Source organism: Pseudophryne corroboree, chromosome 1 (assembly GCF_028390025.1).
Source record: "Pseudophryne corroboree isolate aPseCor3 chromosome 1, aPseCor3.hap2, whole genome shotgun sequence".
Lineage (NCBI taxonomy): Eukaryota > Metazoa > Chordata > Amphibia > Anura > Myobatrachidae > Pseudophryne > Pseudophryne corroboree.
In genome coordinates, this window is record NC_086444.1 from 899668542 (window position 1) to 899692674 (window position 24133).

The following is a 24133-nucleotide window of genomic DNA, read 5'->3' on the forward strand; positions in this document are numbered from 1 at the left end:
TACTCCCCTTAACATGCACAGAAACAATATAACCCAACAAAATCTAAATATCTCTGCACATGTTACATCTGCCCACCTGCAGTGCCCATTAATGTGCTTTTTGGTTTGCTAACAAACCTGAATAACCGCCTGTATACACTAACAGCATGCTGAACTAGCAATCTGGATACTAACAAAGTTGCATCCAATTTTTTTTTTAAACAAATAGGGACAAATGTAATAGAGTGAGAGTTTCAGAAAGTGAGAGATTTGGTAAGGTATTTAATTTTTTTTTAAAGTGGCAATCATTTACACTGCAAAACCAGGTTGATCTTGCTATGTAAATGATTGTCACTTTTAAAAAAAATGCAAAACCTTACCAAATCTCTCACTTTTTGAAACTCTCACTCTATTACATTTGGCCCTTAGTGTTCTGCTCATGGGGGGTCATTCCGAGTTGATCACTCGCTAGCTGTTTTTAGCAGCCATGTGAATGCATAGTCGCCGCCCACAGGGGAGTATATTTTCGCTTTTCAGGTGTGCGAACACCTGTGCAGCCGAGCAGTACAAAAACAGTTTGTGCAGTTTCTGAGTAGGTCTGAACTTACTCCGCCGCTGCGATCACTTCAGCCTGTCCGGGGCCGGAATTGACGTCAGACACACACCCTGCAAACACTTGGACATGCCTGCGTTTTCCCAAACACTTCCATAAACGCCTTCTTCCTGTCAATCTCCTTACGATCGGCTGTGCGAATGGATTCTTCATTAAATCCATCGCTCAGTAATGATCTGTTTTGTACCCGTATGACGCGCCTGCGCATTGCATTGCATACCCATGCGCAGTAGTGACCTGATCGCTGCGCTGCGAAAAAACGGCAGCATGCGAACAGGTCGGAATGACCCCCATGGACTCATACTAACTGTGATGAAGGACTTTTGTTGCGTTGTGAGCCAACATTGAATGTATAAATGTAATGACACTATGTTAGTTATAGGTTTGATATGATATATATATTTTTTTTTGTCAAACCAGCTGTTTGTTATTATTATATTTATATATATTTATATTAATATAGGAATTTATTCTGAAAGCCAGCACTTTTTTTTATATCTTGTTTGACTTATTATAGCAGTGGTTCTCAAACTGTGTGCCATGGCACCATGGGGTGCTGCGAAGCTCTTGCAGGGGTGTCCTGAGTTGGTGGTCCAGGCAGGAGCGTCACTGTCCCTAGTGACACCCGGTGCGGGAGGTCGCAAAACGGGGGCGTGACCTAGCATAAGGGGCGTGGCCTCATGGGCGGACCCCCGTTTTCGGTACTCCAGGGGGTTAAGAAGATGTTGGCTGCCCCCCCCCCCCCGGGAAGTGCCTCTATCCTTCCTCCCGCATCCCACCGCTTCCCCCCTCCTAAGCCTGCAGCCTGGGGCTCCTGAGTCTCTCACCTGTGTCCGGTGAGTGTGCGGCGCTGCCGGCGGGTGAAGCTGCGGCAAGTCTCTCGCGAATGCAGTGCCGGCTCCTACACAGGGACAGGAGCCAGGTGCTGCACGTATTGTTACAGTGCAGCACCCGGCTCCTGTCACTGAGCAGGAGCCGGCATTTTGGTGTCACCCCTCAGCGGGTCCACTGGGTCCAGGATCAATTCAAATTATTTAGAGGTCAATGTAATGGGCAAAAACAGTGCTTATTGCTGCCAGTCATAAAATATGTGGGCAATAAGAAGCAAATCCTGTCCCTCACCACATAACTGACCTAAGGATGTCATATAAACATAATTTACTTAATGTAATATTTTTTATTTCTCAATAAGAAACTTTTGGCCTAGAAGTGCCGTAAAAATTATTAGTGATGCTCTAGGGCGCCGTGATACAAAAAAGTTTGAGAACCACTGTGTTAGAGAGTTCAGTAATCACTCAGTCAGAAGCTGCAGGCTGCCAGATATATACTGTACACATAATACTTATTACATAACTAGGTGACTCATCGTGCCCTACGATCGCTCTTCACAGTGTTGCAAGGGGCTACGCCCCCTTAACTCCTGCACGCCTTTCTGGTGTTCAATATTTGTATTATATGGAGTAATACCTGCATTCCTAGTTTTGTTAGTGGTTAAATATTGCACGAAGAAAGGGTGTACGATGGTGGAGGGGGCGCAGCCCTTGCGATGGGGGGGTGCGAGGGAGTGGGGGACGCAGATGAGGACAAGGGATCTGGATGCACTACGAGTGGGGGAGGGCGGGGGTGCCGTGGATGGGGGAGGGGCAGGTGAGGGGCTGTTGCGGATGGTGGAGGGGTTCCGGAGGTGCTGCGGGTGGGGAAGGGGCTGGTGTGGGAGTGCCGCAGGTGATGTAGGGGTCCGGAGGCGCTGTGGGTGGGGAAGGGGCAGGGGTGCCGTGGGTGGGGGAGGGGCAGTTGCGGAGCTGTTGCAGATGTGGGAGGGGTTTTGAAGACGCTGCGGGTGGGGAAGGGGCGGGTGCATGGGGTGCCATGGGTGGTGTAGGGAGTCCGAAAATGCCGTGGGCGGGGGAGGAGCAGGGGTGCTGTGGGTAGGAGAGGGGCAGGTGCCGGGGTGCGGCAGATGGGGGAGGGGATCCAGAGGCACTGCGGGTGGTGAGGAGGTGGGTGCCGCGGGTGTGGTAGGGGGTCCGAAGGAGCCACGCGTGGGGTAGGGGTGGGTGCAGTGGATGGGGTAGTGGGTCTGGGGGCGCTGCGGGTGGGGGAGGGGTGGGTGTGGGGGAGCTGTGGGTGGGGAATGGGCAGATGCAAAGGTGCCGCGGGTGGGAGAGGGGCAGTTGCAGGGGTGCCACAGGTGAGGGAGGGTGGGGCGGGTGCGAATTAGATGCCCTGTGGGTGCCTCCCCAAGCCCCAGTGACCGGGCACCACCATTGTCCACAGCAGAACGGCACCAAATATGGAGGTGGCTACATAGAAGGTGTGACCCTCCCTGCACCCAGTGCTGCAATATGTGCCCTGAGCAGCGAGGGGAGAACATCCTCAGCCCCCAGACAGCCTGGCAGTAAGCCGCAGCATTCCCCTCCCCCTCTCACTCTAGAAGAGGGGTTGCTGGGTGACTGGTGGGCAGGGGGTGAGCTGGCACCCGAGGGGGCGGGGGCAGGGCAGGCCCTGTGTGAAACCTCCACCTCCTCTGCTGCTGCTGTGTTTTCCTCACACCACACCGCCCCCCCCTCTGCAGACGCAGGAGTGGGGGGCTCTGACGGGGAACCTGCTGCACTAGGAGAAGATGTGGATGGGCTCTGCGAAGGTCAGGGGCCACACCCTCCCTTCTGTGGATGTAATGGCAGCAGGTATGCGGGAGCCGGGGCCTCTATGGGCGCACTGTATTTCCGGGCCAGCGCGGCAGGGGCAGGGAGGGGGACTGCTGCAGTGCATTGCTCTCTGCTGTGTAGCATGCTGAGCAGATGGCAGCGGAGTGCTGCGATTGTGCTGCAACTGTCTTGCTCACACGCCACCACCGTTGCTGCTGCTGTCCCTGTCCCAGGTGTCCCCGTGTGCACGGCTGCTGCTCCGAGGACAGGGAGAAACGGACGACAGACTGACAGCTGCTGCCCCCTCCCTGCACCGTTGGATCGCCGCTCCCCCCTCCTTGCACGCCTGGATCCTGCATTGCACCATCTCTCACTCCCATATGTAGCCTTATTCTCCTGATCTACTCTGGCCGGCGCCATGGCCGGAGATCCTGGGTAAGGGCTGTAACACACACTCCGGTTTTTCCCGGATGGCAAAAAGCCGGACAAAGTTTGTCCGGCTTTTTGCCATCCGGGAGAAACCGGCAGTGTCTGTGCTGTAACACACTGGCCGGTTTCTCCCGGATGGCAAAAAGCCGGACAAACTTTGTCCGGCTTTTTGCCATCCGGGAGAAACCGGCAGAGTCTCGCACACAGGACGGCTTTGAGCCGTGTGTAATGCTGTGCGCATGCGCAGCATCAGACACGGCTTGAGAAAAAACCGTTGTGTGTGAAAGCTCCCCTTCACACACACGGTTCACTGGCTGCAAAGACGGCCCGGCGGCCGCCCGGCCGCCGGACCTTCCAGTGGTGAGACCCGGCTGCAACCCGGCAGCCGGGCCGGGGCCGTGCAGTGTGAAGGGACCCTAGCCCTCACACTGTTAACTACAATGCCGGCACGGGAAAAAGCCGTCCGGCTTTTTCCCGGCCGGCAAAAACCGGGTAGTGTGTTTCAGCCCTCTGTCACACAGGACGGCTTTGACCCGTGTGTGATGCTGTGCGCATGCGCAGCATCAGACACGGCTGCAGAAGAAACCGTTGTGTGTGAAAGCTCCCCTTCACACACACGGTTCACTGGCTCCAGGGACGGCCCGGCGGCCGCCCGGCCGCCGGACCTTCCAGTGGTGAGACCCGGCTGCAACCCGGCAGCCGGGCCGGGGCCGTGCAGTGTGAAGGGACCCTACCCCTCACACTGTTAACTACAATGCCGGCACGGGAAAAAGCCGTCCGGCTTTTTCCCGGCCGGCAACAACCGTGTAGTGTGTTTTAGCCCTATGGCTCCTATATATAAGCCCAGACCTGTGACTCTTGATTATGACTCCGCCCAGCATTAGAAAAAGTGTCACAGAGTCACAGATCTGGCCAAATATATAGGAGATATTTGTTTTGTCTTAATTATTTTTGGTAGTCTGAAATATTTCTGTGTACACATCTGTGTGATATTTGCAATAAAAATTCATTTCTGGGGTAAAAATAGCCTCACAGCTAAGAAGAAGCTTTGCTATTAATAATAATAATAATAATAATAATAATAATAATATCCTTGATTTGTTATCCTTCGCAGTATTCTGCAGTATTGGATAAAATAAATGCAGATTTACAAAAAGAAAAAGATAGGAAATGTCCTGCTTATGAAAGACCTTAAAATCTAAAAATAGTTTTTGTAGTGAACCAACACTATCACTCCTGGCACTAAAAATTATGTATTTTATTTTATAGTTTTTTTTAATTTATATTTATTTCTATGAATATATATTAGGGGCTTGATTAGAACCCCGGTTGGCACAAGAACATATACACAAAATAAGAATAATCACTGCGCTTAGTGTTTTGTATATAACTAATCAATTCAGATACACATATAAAATTATTAGAGAGCACGCAGCTATTTATATAAGGAACTCGTGCTCTTTCTATTTAAATACAATTTATTTAGCTAAAAAGCATTTTTTCTCCATGCATATATATATAAAACAACACATAATGCAGATATAATATATGAAATACTGTAAGAGTTACAGATCCATAAAATAGTACAATTGAAAACAAAATATATATATATATATCTAGCAATAATAAAATAAATAATAATAAAAAAAATTATATATATATATATATATATATATATATATATACTAGGTGACTCATCGCGCCCTATGGGCGCTCTTCACACCGTCGTAAGGGGCTACCCTTGCACAAGGGCATGCAATATTTTTATTATATGGAGTATTACCTCCAATCATAATTGTGTGAGTGGCTAAATATTGCACGGACAAAGGGCGTGCGATGGTTAAGGGGACGTAGCCCCTTGCAACTTGGTAAACAGTGCACGCAGGGCCTGATGAATCACCTAGTAGGTACTGTGGTTGGGGGAGGGACAGTAGCAGGGGTGCTGCGGGTGTGGGAGGGGCTGGTGCAGCGGTGCCATGGGGGGGGGGGGGGGGCGGGTGCGTGGGTGCTGCGGGTGGGGGAGGGGGTCCAAAGCCACCACGGGTGGTGGAGGGTGTGTGTGTAGGTGCCACGGATGGGGCCCGGAGGTACTGTGAGTAGGGGAGGGGCGAGTAATGTTTCTCCTTCTCCTCCTGGAAGCAACTAAGCTGTAGTCCTCCCTTTGGCGGTGGCTCTCCTGGAGACTCGCACAGCAGCCAAGCAGCCAGTCACTATTGTTAGCGCCGGTGTCCCAAGGCGCCGCTTTACAGGGAAGAAGATGCACTCAATAAACTACAGTTCCCAGCAGCCCTTAACGCCGGAATGCTCATGCGCTGAGGGCTGCTGGGAGCTGTAGTTTATTTAGTGCTTCTACTTCCCTGTAATGCGGCACGTTGGGACACCGGCGCTAACAATAGTGACTGGCTGGCAGAACTGACTTACTCGCTGAATCAATGTAAAAGGTGAGAGTGCTGTGCAGTGTCAGTGACACTGCACACCCAATGCATTGCACAGCACTGTCACCTTTTACATTGATTCAGCATCCAGACACTACCCTCCGCGATATCACCCACTCTATACGTTACATTAGCCATCTCAGGGCTTCCAGGCCAGCAGCCCAGGTGCTGTGTTGTGGAGTCAGGGCCTCTGGGGATCTGTGCGTGGCTGTGGTGGGGAGGCACCTCTGTGACATCACGCGCAGAGGAGGCTGCGGGGCTCAGAGAGTATGCGGCGCAGGGAGGGCTATGAAAGCCTTCCGCTCATACTTGCCTACTCTCCCGGAAAGTCCGTGAGGCTCCCGAAAATTGGGTGGCACTCCAGGTCCCCCGGGGAAGTGGGCAAGTCTCCCGCATGGCGCTCACCCCCCGCCGCACTCCACCGCTCACCGCATGACACGGTCACAGCGGCATCCCATCACAAAGAATCCGTGTTAAATCACCCCCCCCCCCCACCCTGCACTGCCTTCTCCATGCCTCCGTACAGCCTCCTCCACTCCCCCTCCTATATAATAAGACTGCTCCCTCCCGGAGGGAGCAGCCACAATGTAGGCATGTATGCTTCTGCTGCGCCGCTTTCATACACATCTATGTCGGTGGCTGCAGCAGTTTTTGTTCCACCTGCGCCATGGCTAGGGAGTGGGGATTGTTGATGCGGGAAGGGGCAGGCAGACTGGTAGCAGGATAGAGGACGCTGCAGTAAAAGTATTTCTCTGACGTCCTAGTGGATGCTGGGGACTCCGTCAGGACCATGGGGAATAGCGGCTCCGCAGGAGACAGGGCACAAAATTTAAAAGTTTGACCACTAGGTGGTGTGTACTGGCTCCTCCCCCTATGACCCTCCTCCAAGCCTCAGTTAGGTTTTTGTGCCCGTCCGAGCAGGGTGCAATCTAGGTGGCTCTCATAAAGAGCTGCTTAGAGTAAAAGTTTTGATAGTTTTATTATTTTCAGTGAGTCCTGCTGGCAACAGGCTCACTGCAACGAGGGACCTAGGGGAGAAGAAGTGAACTCACCTGCGTGCAGGATGGATTTGCTTCTTAGGCTACTGGACACTAGCTCCAGAGGGACGATCACAGGTACAGCCTGGATGGGTCACCGGAGCCGCGCCGCCGACCCCCTTGCAGATGCCGAAGTAAGAAGAGGTCCAGAAACCGGCGGCTGAAGGCTTTTCAGTCTTCATGAGGTAGCGCACAGCAGTGCAGCTGTGCGCCATTGCGCTCAGGCACACTTCACACCGGCGGTCACTGAGGGTGCAGGGCGCTGGAGGGGGCGCCCTGGGCAGCAATGTTAATACCTTTCTGGCTAAAAAGAATACATCACATATAGTCCATGAGGCTATATGGATGTATTTCACCCCTGCCAGGTCTCAGAAAAACCGGGAGAAGAGCCCGCCGGAATAGGGGGCGGGGCCTATCTCCTCAGCACACAGCGCCATTTTCCTACACAGCTCCGCTGCTAGGAAGGCTCCCAGGCTCTCCCCTGCACTGCACTACAGAAACAGGGTAAAAAACAGAGAGGGGGGGCATTTTTTGGCGATATTATATATATTTAAGCAGCTATAAGGAAACAACACTTATATAAGGTTGAATCAGAGGAATCAGAGGAATTGAATCAGAGGAATTGAATGACGTGTGTGATGAAGCGTGGGTTACCCCTGATAAAAAACTGCTAATTTCAAAGAAGTTATTGGCGTTATACCCTTTCCCGCCAGAGGTTAGGGCGCGCTGGGAAACACCCCCTAGGGTGGACAAGGCGCTCACACGTTTATCCAAACAAGTGGCGTTACCGTCTCCTGATACGGCCGCCCTCAAGGATCCAGCTGATAGGAGGCTGGAAAATACTCTAAAAAGTATATACACACATACTGGTGTTATACTGCGACCAGCAATCGCCTCAGCCTGGATGTGCAGTGCTGGGGTGGCTTGGTCGGATTCCCTGACTGAAAATATTGATACCCTGGATAGGGACAGTATTTTATTGACTATAGCGCAATTAACGGATGCATTCCTTTATATGCGAGATGCACAGAGGGATATCTGCACTCTGGCATCAAGAGTAAGTGCGATGTCCATATCTGCCAGAAGAAGTCTATGGACACGACAGTGGTCAGGCGATGCGGATTCCAAACGGCATATGGAAGTATTGCCGTATAAAGGGGAGGAATTATTTGGGGTCGGTCTATCGGATTTGGTAGCCACGGCAACAGCCGGGAAGTCCACCTTTTTACCTCAAGTCCCCTCCCAGCAGAAAAAGACGCAGTCTTTTCAGCCGCAGTCCTTTCGTTCCTATAAGAACAAGCGAGCAAAAGGACATTCATATTTGCCCCGAGGCAAAGGAAAGGGTAAGAGACTGCAGCAAGCAGCCCCTTCCCAGGAGCAGAATTCCTCCCCGGCTTCTGCAAAGGCCTCAGCATGACGCTGGGACCTTACAAGCGGACTCAGGGGCGGTGGGGGGGTCGCCTCAAGAATTTCAGCGCACAGTGGGCTCACTCGCAGGTGGACCCCTGGATCCTGCAGGTAGTATCTCAGGGTTACAGGTTGGAATTCGAGAAGTCTCCCCCTCGCCGGTTCCTAAAATCTGCTTTGCCAACGTCTCCCTCAGACAGGGCGACGGTATTGGAAGCCATTCACAAGCTGTATTCTCAGCAGGTGATAATCAAGGTACCCCTTCTACAACAGGGAAAGGGGTATTACTCCACGCTATTTGTGGTACCGAAGCCGGACGGCTCGGTAAGACCTATTCTAAATCTGAAATCTCTGAACCTGTACATACAAAAATTCAAGTTCAAGATGGGGTCACTCAGAGCAGTGATAGCGAATCTGGAAGAAGGGGATTTTATGGTGTCCTTGGACATCAAGGATGCTTACCTTCATGTCCCAATTTGCCCTTCACACCAAGGGTACCTCAGGTTCGTGGTACAAAACTGTCATTATCAGTTTCAGACGCTGCCGTTTGGATTGTCCACGGCACCCAGGGTCTTTACCAAGGTAATGGCCGAAATGATGATCCTTCTTCGAAGAGAAGGCGTATTAATTATCCCTTACTTGGACGATCTCCTGATAAGGGCAAGATCCAGAGAACAGCTGGAGGTCGGAGTAGCACTAACTCAAGTAGTGCTCCAACAGCACGGGTGGATTCTGAATTTTCCAAAATCCCAACTGATCCCGACGACACGTCTGCTGTTCCTAGGGATGATTCTGGACACTGTTCAGAAAAAGGTATTTCTTCCGGAGGAGAAAGTCAGGGAGTTATCCGAACTCGTCAGGAACCTCCTAAAACCAGGGACAGTGTCTGTGCATCAATGCACAAGAGTCCTGGGAAAAATGGTGGCTTCTTACGAAGCGATTCCATTCGGCAGATTCCATGCACGAATTTTTCAGTGGGATCTGCTAGACAAATGGTCCGGATCGCATCTGCAGATGCATCAGCGGATAAAATTGTCGACAAGGACAAGGGTGTCTCTTCTATGGTGGTTGCAGAGTGCTCATCTGTTAGAGGGCCGCAGATTCGGCATACAGAACTGGGTCCTAGTGACCACGGATGCCAGCCTGAGAGGCTGGGGAGCGGTCACACAAGGAAGAAACTTCCAGGGCGTGTGGTCAAGCCTGGAAACGTCTCTTCACATAAATATACTGGAACTAAGAGCAATCTACAATGCTCTAAGCCTGGCAAAACCTCTGCTTCAGGGTCAGCCGGTGTTGATCCAGTCGGACAACATCACGGCAGTCGCCCACGTAAACAGACAGGGCGGCACAAGAAGCAGGAGGGCAATGGCAGAAGCTGCAAGGATTCTTCGCTGGGCGGAAAATCATGTGATAGCACTGTCAGCAGTGTTCACCACATGATTGTAGTCCATTGGGAAAGACCAATGGTGGACATGATGGCGTCCCGCCTCAACAAAAAACTGGACAGGTATTGCGCCAGGTCAAGAGACCCTCAGGCAATAGCTGTGGACGCTCTGGTAACACCATGGGTGTACCAGTCAGTGTATGTGTTCCCTCCTCTGCCTCTCATACCCAAGGTACTGAGAATTATACGGCAAAGGGGAGTAAGAACGATACTAGTGGCTCCGGACTGGCCAAGAAGGACTTGGTACCCGGAACTTCAGGAGATGCTCACGGAAGATCCGTGGCCTCTACCTCTAAGAAGGGATCTGCTTCAGCAGAGACCGTGTCTATTCCAAGACTTACCGCGGCTGCGTTTGACGGCATGGCGGTTGAACGCCGGATCCTAAGGGAAAAAGGCATTCCGGAAGAGGTCATCCCTACCCTGGTCAAAGCCATTTGGAGAAAATATGTTGCATGGTGTGAGGCCAGGAAGGCCTCGACAGAGGAATTTCAACTGGGTCGATTCCTACATTTCCTGCAAACAGGATTATCTATGGGCCTCAAATTAGGGTCCATTAAGGTTCAAATTTCGGCCCTGTCGGTTTTCTTCCAGAAAGAATTGGCTTCAGTTCCTGAAGTCCAGACTTTTGTAAAAGGAGTACTACATATACAGCCCCCGGTTGTGCCCCCAGTGGCACCGTGGGATCTCAATGTAGTTTTGGATTTTCTCAAATCCCATTGGTTTGAGCCACTCAAATCGGTAGATTTGAAATATCTTACATGGAAAGTAACCATGCTACTGGCCCTGGCTTCAGCCAGGAAAGTGTCGGAATTGGCGGCTTTATCGTATAAAAGCCCATATCTGATTTTCCATTCGGACAGGGCAGAATTGAGGACACGTCCTCATTTTCTGCCTAAGGTGGTATCAGCGTTTCACCTGAACCAGCCTATTGTGGTGCCTGCGGCTACTAGCGATTTGGAGGATTCCAAGTTGCTGGACGTTGTCAGAGCATTGAAAATATATATTTCAAGGACGGCTGGAGTCAGAAAATCTGACTCGCTGTTTATACTGTATGCACCCAACAAGCTGGGTGCTCCTGCTTCTAAGCAGACGATTGCTCGTTGGATTTGTAGCACAATTCAACTGGCACATTCTGTGGCAGGCCTGCCACAGCCTAAATCTGTCAATGCCCACTCCACAAGGAAGGTGGGCTCATCTTGGGCGGCTGCCCGAGGGGTCTCGGCATTACAACTCTGCCGAGCAGCTACGTGGTCAGGGGAGAACACGTTTGTAAAATTCTACAAATTTGATACCCTGGCTAAGGAGGACCTGGAGTTCTCTCATTCGGTGCTGCAGAGTCATCCGCTCTCTCCCGCCCGTTTGGGAGCTTTGGTATAATCCCCATGGTCCTGACGGAGTCCCCAGCATCCACTAGGACGTCAGAGAAAATAAGAATTTACTCACCGGTGATTCTATTTCTCGTAGTCCGTAGTGGATGCTGGGCGCCCATCCCAAGTGCGGATTGTCTGCAATACTTGTACATAGTTATTGTTACAAAAAAATCGGGTTGTTTATTGTTGTGAGCCATCTTTTCAGAGGCTCCTACGTTATCATACTGTTAACTGGGTTCAGATCACAAGTTGTACGGTGTGATTGGTGTGGCTGGTATGAGTCTTACCCGGGATTCAAAATCCTTCCTTATTGTGTACGCTCGTCCGGGCACAGTATCCTAACTGAGGCTTGGAGGAGGGTCATAGGGGGAGGAGCCAGTACACACCACCTAGTGGTCAAACTTTTAAATTTTGTGCCCTGTCTCCTGCGGAGCCGCTATTCCCCATGGTCCTGACGGAGTCCCCAGCATCCACTACGGACTACGAGAAATAGAATTACCGGTGAGTAAATTCTTATTTTTCTCTGACGTCCTAAGTGGATGCTGGGGACTCCGTCAGGACCATGGGGATTAGCGGCTCCGCAGGAGACAGGGCACAAAAGTAAAAGCTTTAGGATCAGGTGGTGTGCACTGGCTCCTCCCCCTATGACCCTCCTCCAAGCCTCAGTTAGATTTTTGTGCCCGGCCGAGAAGGGTGCAATCTAGGTGGCTCTCCTAAAGAGCTGCTTAGAGTAAAAGTTTTGTTAGGTTTTTTATTTTCAGTGAGTCCTGCTGGCAACAGGCTCACTGCTACGAGGGACTTAGGGGAGAAGAAGTGAACTCACCTGCGTGCAGGATGGATTGGCTTCTTAGGCTACTGGACACCATTAGCTCCAGAGGGATCGAACACAGGCCCAGCCATGGAGTCCGGTCCCAGAGCCGCGCCGCCGACCCCCTTGCAGATGCCGAAGAGTGAAGAGGTCCAGAAACCGGCGGCAGAAGACTTTTCAGTCTTCATGAGGTAGCGCACCGCACTGCAGCTGTGCGCCATTGTTGTCAGCACACTTCACACCAGCGGTCACTGAGGGTGCAGGGCGCTGGGGGGGGCGCCCTGGGCAGCAATGAAATACCTATACTGGCTAAAAGATACATCACATATAGCCCCTGGGGCTATATGGATGTATTTAACCCCTGCCAGGTCTCAGAAAAACGGGAGAAGAAGCCCGCCGAAAAGGGGGCGGAGCCTATTCTCCTCAGCACACAGCGCCATTTTCCCTCACAGAAATGCTGGTGGGAAGGCTCCCAGGCTCTCCCCTGCACTGCACTACAGAAACAGGGTTAAAACAGAGAGGGGGGGCACTTATTTGGCGATATGATTATATATATTAAGATGCTATAAGGGAAAAACACTTATATAAAGGTTGTCCCTGTATAATTATAGCGTTTTGGTGTGTGCTGGCAAACTCTCCCTCTGTCTCCCCAAAGGGCTAGTGGGGTCCTGTCCTCTATCAGAGCATTCCCTGTGTGTGTGCTGTGTGTCGGTACGTGTGTGTCGACATGTATGAGGACGATGTTGGTGAGGAGGCGGAGCAATTGCCTGTAATGGTGATGTCACTCTCTAGGGAGTCGACACCGGAATGGATGGCTTATTTAGGGAATTACGTGATAATGTCAACACGCTGCAAGGTCGGTTGACGACATGAGACGGCCGGCAAACCAATTAGTACCTGTCCAGGCGTCTCAAACACCGTCAGGGGCTTTAAAACGCCCATTTACCTCAGTCGGTCGACACAGACACGGACACTGACTCCAGTGTCGACGGTGAAGAAACAAACGTATTTTCCATTTGGGCCACACGTTACATGTTAAGGGCAATGAAGGAGGTGTTACATATTTCTGATACTACAAGTACCACAAAAGAGGGTATTATGTGGGGTGTGAAAAAACTACCTGTAGTTTTTCCTGAATCAGATAAATTAAATGAAGTGTGTGATGATGCGTGGGTTTTCCCCGATAGAAAATTATTGGCGTTATACCCTTTCCCGCCAGAAGTTAGGGCGCGTTGGGAAACACCCCTTAGGGTGGATAAGGCGCTCACACGCTTATCAAAACAAGTGGCGTTACCGTCTCCAGATACGGCCGCCCTCAAGGAGCCAGCTGATAGGAGGCTGGAAAAATAAGAATTTACTTACCGATAATTCTATTTCTCGTAGTCCGTAGTGGATGCTGGGGACTCCGTCAGGACCATGGGGAATAGCGGCTCCGCAGGAGACAGGGCACAAAAATAAAGCTTTAGGATTAGGTGGTGTGTACTGGCTCCTCCCCCTATGACCCTCCTCCAAGCCTCAGTTAGGATACTGTGCCCGGACGAGCGTACACAATAAGGAAGGATATTGAACCCCGGGTAAGACTCATACCAGCCACACCAATCACACCGTATAACTTGTGATCTGAACCCAGTTAACAGTATGACAAACGTAGGAGCCTCTGAACAGACGGCTCACAACAAATGCAACCCGATTTTTTTGTAACAATAACTATGTACAAGTATTGCAGACAATCCGCACTTGGGATGGGCGCCCAGCATCCACTACGGACTACGAGAAATAGAATTATCGGTAAGTAAATTCTTATTTTCTCTAACGTCCTAAGTGGATGCTGGGGACTCCGTCAGGACCATGGGGATTATACCAAAGCTCCCAAACGGGCGGGAGAGTGCGGATGACTCTGCAGCACCGAATGAGAGAACTCAAGGTCCTCCTCAGCCAGGGTATCAAATTTGTAGAATTTTGCAAACGTGTTTGCCCCTGACCAAGTAGCAGCTCGGCAGAGTTGTAATGCCGAGACTCCCCGGGCAGCCGCCCAGGATGAGCCCACTTTCCTTGTGGAATGGGCCTTGACAGATTTAGGTTGTGGCAAGCCTGCCACAGAATGTGCAAGTTGAATTGTGTTACAAATCCAACGAGCAATCGTCTGCTTAGAAGCAGGAGCACCCATCTTGTTGGGTGCATACAATATAAGCAGTGAGTCAGACTTTCTGACTCCCGCCGTTCTTGAAATATATATTTTCAATGCCCGGACCACGTCCAACAACTTGGAATCCTCCAACTCGTTAGTAGCCGCAGGCACCACAATAGGCTGGTTCAGGTGAAACGCTGACACCACCTTAGGCAGAAAATGAGGACGCGTCCGCAGTTCTGCCCTGTCCGTATGGAAAATCAGATATGGGCTCTTATATGATAAAGCCGCCAATTCTGATACTCTCCTGGCTGAAGCCAGGGCCAGTAGCATGGTTACTTTCCATGTAAGATACTTCAGCTCCTCCGATTTGAGCGGCTCAAACCAATGGGATTTGAGAAAATCCAAGACTACATTAAGATCCCACGGTGCCACTGGGGGCACAACCGGGGGCTGTATATGTAGTACTCCTTTTACAAAAGTCTGGACTTCAGGAACTGAAGCCAATTCTTTCTGGAAGAAAATCGACAGGGCCGAAATTTGAACCTTAATGGACCCCAATTTGAGGCCCATAGACAATCCTGTTTGCAGGAAATGTAGGAATCGACCCAGTTGAAATTCCTCCGTGGGGGCCTTCCTGGCCTCACACCACGCAACATATTTTCTCCAAATGCGGTGATAATGTTGTGCAGTCACCTCCTTCCTGGCTTTTACCAGTGTAGGAATGACCTCTTCCGGAATGCCTTTTTCCTTTAGAATTCGGCGTTCAACCGCCATGCCGTCAAACGCAGCCGCGGTAAGTCTTGGAATAGACACGGTCCCTGCTGAAGCAGGTCCCGTCTTAGAGGTAGAGGCCACGGATCCTCCGTGAGCATCTCTTGAAGTTCCGGGTACCAAGTTCTTCTTGGCCAATCCGGAGCCACTAGTATCGTTCTTACTCCCTTTTGCCGTATAATTCTCAGTACTTTTGGTATGAGAGGCAGAGGAGGGAACACATACACTGACTGGAACACCCACGGTGTTACCAGAGCGTCCACAGCTATTGCCTGAGGATCTCTTGACCTGGCGCAATACCTGTCCAGTTTTTTGTTGAGGCGGGACGCCATCATATCCACCATTGGTTTTTCCCAACGGTTCACAATCATGTGGAAGACTTCTGGATGAAGTCCCCACTCTCCCGGGTGTAGATCGTGTCTGCTGAGGAAGTCTGCTTCCCAGTTGTCCACTCCCGGAATGAATACTGCTGACAGTGCTATCACATGCTCTTCCGCCCAGCGAAGAATCCTTGCAGCTTCTGCCATTGCTGTCCTGCTTCTTGTGCCGCCCTGTCTGTTTACGTGGGCGACTGCCGTGATGTTGTCCGACTGGATCAACACCGGCTGACCCTGAAGCAGGGGTTTTGCCAGACTTAGAGCATTGTAAATCGCTCTTAGCTCCAGTATATTTATGTGAAGAGACATCTCCAGGCTTGACCATACTCCCTGGAAGTTTCTTCCTTGTGTGACCGCTCCCCAGCCTCTCAGACTGGCATCCGTGGTCACCAGGACCCAGTCCTGTATGCCGAATCTGCGGCCCTCTAACAGATGAGCACTCTGCAACCACCACAGAAGAGACACCCTTGTCCGTGGCGATAAGGTTATCCGCTGATGCATCTGCAGATGCGATCCGGACCATTTGTCCAGCAGATCCTACTGAAAAGTTCGTGCGTGGAATCTGCCGAATGGAATCGCTTCGTAAGAAGCCACCATCTTTCCCAGGACTCTTGTGCATTGATGCACAGACACTGTCCCTGGTTTTAGGAGGTTCCTGACAAGTTCGGATAACTCCCTGGCTTTCTCCTCCGGAAGAAACACCTTTTTCTGAACCGTGTCCAGAATCATTCCCAGGAACAGCAGACGTGTCGTCGGGGTCAACTGAGATTTTGGAAAATTCAGAATCCACCCGTGTTGTTGCAGCACTAGTTGGGTTAGTGCTACTCCGTCTTCCAGCTGTTCTCTGGACCTTGCCCTTATCAGGAGATCGTCCAAGTAAGGGATAATTAATACGCCTCTTCTTCGTAGAAGGATCATCATTTCGGCCATTACCTTGGTAAAGACCCGAGGTGCCATGGACAATCCAAACGGCAGCGTCTGAAACTGATAATGACAGTTTTGCACCACGAACCTGAGGTACCCTTGATGTGAAGGGCAAATTGGGACATGCAGGTAAGCATCCTTTATGTCCAGGGACACCATAAAGTCCCCTTCTTCCAGATTCGCTATCACTGCTCTGAGTGATTCCATCTTGAACTTGAATTTTTGTATGTACAGGTTCAAAGATTTCAGATTTAGAATAGGTCTTACCGAGCCGTCCGGCTTCGGTACCACAAATAGCGTGGAGTAATACCCCTTTCCCTGTTGTAGGAGGGGTACCTTGACTATCACCTGCTGAGAAAACAGCTTGTGAATGGCTTCCAATACCGTCGCCCTGTCTGAGGGAGACGTTGGCAAAGCAGACTTTAGGAACCGGCGAGGGGGAGACTTCTCGAATTCCAACCTGTAACCCTGAGATACTACCTGCAGAATCCAGGGGTCCACCTGTGAGCAAGCCCACTGTGCGCTGAAATTCTTGAGTCGACCCCCCACCGCTCCTGAGTCCGCTTGTAAGGCCCCAGCGTCATGCTGAGGGCTTTGCAGAACCCTGGGAGGGCTTCTGTTCCTGGGCAGGGGCTGCTTGCTGCCCTCTCTTACCCCTTCCTCTGCCCCGAGGCAGATATGACTGTCCTTTTGTCCGCTTGTTCTTATAGGACCGAAAGGACTGCGGCTGAAAAGACGGTGTCTTTTTCTGTTGGGAGGGGGTCTGAGGTAAAAAAGTGGATTTTCCGGCAGTTGCCGTGGCCACCAGATCCGATAGACCGACGCCAAATAATTCCTCCCCTTTATACGGCAATACTTCCATATGTCGTTTGGAATCCGCATCACCTGACCACTGTCGCGTCCATAAACTCCTTCTGGCAGATATGGACATCGCATTTACTCTCGATGCCAGAGTGCAAATATCTCTCTGCGCATCTCGCATATAAAGGAAAGCATCCTTTAATTGCTCTATAGTCAATAAAATACTGTCCCTATCCAGGGTATCAATATTTTCAGTCAGGGAATCCAACCAGACGACCCCAGCACTGCACATCCAGGCGGAGGCGATGGCTGGTCGCAGTATAACACCAGTATGTGTGTATATACTTTTTAGGGTAGTTTCCAGTCTCCTATCCGCTGGATCCTTGAGGGCGGCCGTATCAGGAGACGGTAACGCCACTTGTTTTGATAAGCGTGTGAGCGCCTTATCCACCCTAGGGGGTGTTTCCCAGCGCGCCCTAACCTCTGGCGGGAAAGGGTATAATGCTAATAACTTTTTTGAAATTAGCATTTTTCTATCTGGGTTAACCCACGCTTCATCACATACATCATTTAATTCCTCTGATTCAGGAAAAACTACAGGTAGTTTTTTCACCCCCCACATAATACCCCTTTTTGTGGTACTTGCAGTATCAGAGATATGCAAAGCCTCCTTCATTGCCGTGATCATATAACGTGTGGCCCTACTTGAAAATACGTTTGTTTCATCACCGTCGACACTAGATTCAGTGTCTGTGTCTGGGTCTGTGTCGACCGACTGAGGTAAAGGGCGTTTTACAGCCCCTGACGGTGTCTGAGACGCCTGGGCAGGTACTAACTGGTTTGCCGGCCGTCTCATGTCGTCAACTGATTTTTGTAATGTGCTGACATTATCACGTAATTCCATAAACAAAGCCATCCATTCCGGTGTCGACTCCCTGGGGGGTGACATCACCATTATCGGCAATTGCTCTGCCTCCACGCCAACATCGTCCTCATACATGTCGACACACACGTACCGACACACAGCAGACACAGGGAATGCTCTTATCGAAGACAGGACCCCACTAGCCCTTTGGGGAGACAGAGGGAGAGTTTGCCAGCACACACCCAAGCGCTATAATATATATGGGAACAACCTTATATAAGTGTTGTTCCTTATAGCAGCTTAAATATATCCAATATATCGCCAAAAAATGCCCCCCCTCTCTGTTTTACCCTGTTTCTGTAGTGCAGTGCAGGGGAGAGTCCTGGGAGCCTTCCTCACAGCGGAGCTGAGCAGGAAAATGGCGCTGTGTGCTGAGGAGAATAAGCCCCGCCCCCTATTTCGGCGGGCTTTCCTCCCGTAGATTTAGATGACTGGCATGGGTTAAATACATACATATAGCCTTAATGGCTATATGTGATGTATTCTTTTGCCATAAGGTATTAAAATATTGCTGCCCAGGGCGCCCCCAGCAGCGCCCTGCACCCTCCGTGACCGCTTGGTGTGAAGTGTGTGACAACAATGGCGCACAGCTGCAGTGCTGTGCGCTACCTTCATGAAGACTGAAGAGCCTTCTGCCGCCTGTTTCCGGACCTTCAATCTTCAGCATCTGTAAGGGGGGTCGGCGGCGCGGCTCCGGGACGAACCCCAGGGTGAGACCTGTGTTCCGACTCCCTCTGGAGCTAATGGTGTCCAGTAGCCTAAGAATCCAATCCATCCTGCACGCAGGTGAGTTGAAAATTCTCTCCCCTAAGTCCCTCGATGCAGTGAGCCTGTTGCCAGCAGGACTCACTGAAAATAAAAAACCTAAAAAACTTTTCTAAGCAGCTCTTTAAGAGAGCCACCTAGATTGCACCCTGCTCGGACGGGCACAAAAACCTAACCGAGGCTTGGAGGAGGGTCATAGGGGGAGGAGCCAGTACACACCACCTAATCCTAAAGCTTTATTTTTGTGCCCTGTCTCCTGCGGAGCCGCTATTCCCCATGGTCCTGACGGAGTCCCCAGCATCCACTTAGGACGTTAGAGAAATATCCTAAAAAGTATATACACACATACTGGTGTTATACTGCGACCAGCGATCGCCTCAGCCTGGATGTGCAGCGCTGGGGTGGCTTGGTCGGATTCCCTGACTGAAAATATTGATACCCTTGACAGGGACAGTATTTTATTGACTATAGAGCATTTAAAGGATGCATTTCTATATATGCGAGATGCACAGAGGGATATTTGCACTCTGGCATCAAGAGTAAGTGCGATGTCCATATCTGCCAGAAGATGTTTATGGACACGACAGTGGTCAGGTGATGCAGATTCCAAACGGCACATGTAAGTATTGCCGTATAAAGGGGAGGAGTTATTTGGGGTCGGTCCATCGGACCTGGTGGCCACGGCAACAGCTGGAAAATCCACCTTTTTTACCCCAAGTCACATCTCAGCAGAAAAAGACACCGTCTTTTCAGCCTCAGTCCTTTCGTCCCCATAAGGGCAAGCAGGCAAAAGGCCAGTCATATCTGCCCAGGGATAGAGGAAAGGGAAGAAGACTGCAGCAGGCAGCCCATTCCCAGGAACAGAAGCCCTCCACCGCTTTTGCCAAGTCCTCAGCATGACGCTGGGGCCGTACAAGCGGACTCAGCTGCGGTGGGGGGTCGTCTCAAGAGTTTCAGCGCGCAGTGGGCTCACTCGCAAGTGGACCCCTGGATCCTACAAGTAGTATCCCAGGGGTACAGATTGGAAGTTCGAGACGTCTCCCCCTCGCAGGTTCCTGAAGTCTGCTTTACCAACGTCTCCCTCCGACAGGGAGGCAGTATTGGAAACAATTCACAAGCTGTATTCCCAGCAGGTGATAATCAAAGTACCCCTCCTACAACAAGGAAAGGGGTATTATTCCACACTATATTGTGGTACTGAAGCCAGACGACTCGGTGAGACCTGTTCTAAATCTGAAATATTTGAACACTTACATACAAAGGTTCAAATCAAGATGGAGTCACTCAGAGCAGTGATAGCGAACCAGGAAGAAGGGGACTATATGGTGTCCCTGGACATCAAGGATGCTTACCTCCATGTCCAAATTTGCCCTTCTCACCAAGGGTACCTCAGGTTCGTGGTACAAAACTGTCACTATCAGTTTCAGACGCTGCCGTTTAGATTGTCCACGGCACCCCGGGTCTTTACCAAGGTAATGGCCGAAATGATGATTCTTCTTCAAAGAAAAGGCGTCTTAATTATCCCTTACTTGGACGATCTCCTGATAAGGGCAAGGTCCAGAGAACAGTTGGAGGTCGGAGTAGCACTATCTTAAGTAGTTCTACGACAGCACGGGTGGATTCTAAATATTCCAAAATCGCAGCTGTCTCCGACGACACGTCTGCTGTTCCTAGGGATGATTCTGGACACAGTCCAGAAAAAGGTGTTTCTCCCGGAGGAGAAAGCCAGGGAGTTATCCGAGCTAGTCAGGAACCTCCTAAAACCAGGAAAAGTGTCAGTGCATCATTGCACAAGGGTCCTGGGAAAAATGGTGGCTTCTTACGAAGCGATTCCATTCGGCAGATTTCACGCAAGAACTTTTCAGTGGGATCTGCTGGAAAAATGATCCGGATCGCATCTTCAGATGCATCAGCGGATAACCCTGTCTCCAAGGACAAGGGTGTCTCTTCTGTGGTGGCTGCAGAGTGCTCATCTACTAAAGGGCCACAGATTCGGCATTCAGGACTGGGTCCTGGTGACCACGGATGCCAGCCTGAACGGCTGGGGAGCAGTCACACAAAGAAAAAATTTCCAGGGAGTGTGATCAAGTCTGGAGACTTCTCTCCACATAAATATACTGGAGCTAAGAGCAATTTACAATGCTCTAAGCTTAGCAAGACCTCTGCTTCAAGGTCAGCCGGTATTGATCCAGTGGGACAACATCACGGCAGTCGCCCACGTAAACAGACTGGGCGGCACAAGAAGCAGGAGGGCAATGGCAGAAACTGCAAGGATTCTTCGCTGGGCGGAAAATCATGTGTTAGCACTGTCAGCAGTGTTCATTCCGGGAGTGGACAACTGGGAAGCAGACTTCCTCAGCACGACCTCCACCCGGGAGAGTGGGGACTTCATCGGGAAGTCTTCCACATGATTGTGAACCGTTGGGAAAGACCAAAGGTGGACATGATGGCGTCCCGCCTGAACAAAAAACTGGACAGGTATTGCGCCAGGTCAAGAGACCCTCAGGCAATAGCTGTGGACGTTCTGGTAACACAGTGGGTGTACCAGTCGGTGTATATGTTCCCTCCTCTGCTTCTCATACCTAAGGTACTGAGAATTATAAGACGTAGAGGAGTAAGAACTATACTCGTGGCTCCGGATTGGCCAAGAAGGACTTGGTACCCGGAACTTCAAGAGATGCTCACAGAGGACTCATGGCCTCTGCCGCTAAGAAGGGACTTGCTTCAGCAAGTACCATGTCTGTTCCAAGACTTACCGTGGCTGCGTTTGACGGCATGGCGGTTGAACGCCGGATCCTAAGGGAAAAAGGCATTCCGGAAGAGGTCATTCCTACCCTGGTCAAAGCCAGGAAGGAGGTGACCGCACAACATTATCACCACATGTGGCAAAAATATGTTGCGTGGTGTGAGGCCAGGAAGGCCCCACGAAGAAATTTCAACTCGGTCGATTCCTGCATTTCCTGCAAACAGGAGTGTCTATGGGCCTCAAATTGGGGTCCATTAAGGTTCAAATTTCGGCCCTGTCGATTTTCTTCCAGAAAGAATTGGCTTCAGTTCCTGAAGTCCAGAAGTTTGTCAAGGGAGTACTGCATATACAACCCCCTTTTGTGCCTCCAGTGGCACTGTGGGATCTCAACGTAGTTCTGGGATTCCTCAAATCACATTGGTTTAAACCGCTCAAATCTGTGGATTTGAAATATTTCACATGGAAAGTGACCATGATGTTGGCCCTGGCCTCGGCCAGGCGAGTGTCAGAATTGGCGGCTTTGTCTCACAAAAGCCCATATCTGATTGTCCATTCGGACAGGGCAGAGCTGCGGACTCGTCCCCAGTTTCTCCCTAAGGTGGTGTCAGCGTTTCACCTGAACCAGCTTATTGTGGTACCTGCGGCTACTAGGGACTTGGAGGACTCCAAGTTGCTAGATGTTGTCAGGGCCCTGAAAATATAGGTTTCCAGGACGGCTGGAGTCAGGAAAACTGACTTGCTGTTATCCTGTATGCACCCAACAAACTGGGTGCTCTTGCTTCTAAGCAGACGATTGCTAGTTGGATGTGTAGTACAATTCAGCTTGCACATTCTGTGGCAGGCCTGCCACAGCCAAAATATGTAAATGCCCATTCCACAAGGAAGGTGGGCTCATCTTGGGCGGCTGCCCGAGGGGTCTCGGCTTTACAACTTTGCCGAGCTGCTACTTGGTCAGGGGCACACCCTGGCTGAGGAGGACCTGGAGTTCTCTCACTCGGTGCTGCAGAGTCATCCGCACTCTCCCGCCCGTTTGGGAGCTTTGGTATAATCCCCATGGTCCTGACGGAGTCCCCAGCATCCACTTAGGACGTCAGAGAAAATAAGAATTTACTTACCGATAATTCTATTTCTCGTAGTCCGTAGTGGATGCTGGGCGCCCATCCCAAGTGCGGATTGTCTGCAATACTTGTACATAGTTATTGTTACAAAAATCGGGTTATTATTGTTGTGAGCCATCTTTTCAGAGGCTCCGCTGTTATCATGCTGTTAACTGGGTTCAGATCACAGGTTGTACAGTGTGATTGGTGTGGCTGGTATGAGTCTTACCCGGGATTCAAAATCCTTCCTTATTGTGTACGCTCGTCCGGGCACAGTATCCTAACTGAGGCTTGGAGGAGGGTCATAGGGGGAGGAGCCAGTGCACACCACCTGATCCTAAAGCTTTTACTTTTGTGCCCTGTCTCCTGCGGAGCCGCTAATCCCCATGGTCCTGACGGAGTCCCCAGCATCCACTACGGACTACGAGAAATAGAATTATCGGTAAGTAAATTCTTATTTTTTTCCCCCTACCTACAGTGCAGAGACTTGCTGCAGATGCAGTGGTATACCCTCCAACTGTACCTTTTTGGCAGGTACAGTACCTTTTTTATATGTCTGTACCGATTTTTGGCTCTCCAAACTTCTATTGAAAGTATCGGAAAAGGGGCGTGACCACGCCACTTTACCCGTGGCCATGCCCCCTTTTCAAATTTGTAACGATTTTTATGTGTTAATTGTTGGAGGGTATGTTGCTGCACATGCAGTATGCTTATTTTGGGGCGTGGATCTGGAGCTGCAGCTCCATCAGCCCCATTGTTAATCCTGCTCTGGGAGCACACAGCAGCCAAAGGGCAGAGCCTCCCATTGGATGTAACCTGTGTGGTAGGGCATTTCTCGCCCAATCTGCTGTGGACTGGGTGTGATAGACCTGCTGCTAACCCAATGAGAGCTCCTAGCCACGCCCAGCGTTATCCACACAGGCACAGAGTCACAGATCTGGGCTATTATATAGGAGATATATATATATATATAGATAGGTAGATATACACAGTATTATAAGCAGTTTTATGTATCCTTCCACAGGCTCCCGAATAGCCTCCACTATGTATAGCAAGAAAGTTTAAAACAACTGAGGCAACTTTGTATCAGACACCATCAATTATGTGTCAGAATAAGTAGCAAATTCATATATTAGGAGCAAGTAGCACAGTCAAATGCAAAGCCAAATAATAATAATAATAATAATAATAATAATAATAATATCTTTGATTTGTTATCCTTCACAGTATTCTGTAGTACTGGATAAAATAAATGCAGATGTACTAAAAAAACAAAAACAAAGATAGGAAATGTCCTACTTATGAGAGAACCTTAAAATATGTAAACTAAGACAAGCGTAGTAGCTGTGGCTCACAGTGGAGATTGGGATGACAGCAATAAGTAACATAAGTAGTAAACTATAACAAATAAATTTCAAGGCATGGT

General features: G+C 50.4%; 1 long non-coding RNA gene across 1 annotated transcript in view; it reads left to right on the forward strand.

The window, feature by feature from the left end:
• Positions 1-2986: 2986 nt before the first annotated feature.
• Positions 2987-24133, forward strand: part of LOC134916801 (uncharacterized) — a 49544-nt gene continuing 28397 nt past the window's right edge. Inside the window, exon 1 of the long non-coding RNA XR_010177407.1 lies at positions 2987-3279. This is a non-coding gene — a long non-coding RNA (uncharacterized LOC134916801). The remainder of the gene's footprint in view (positions 3280-24133) is intronic.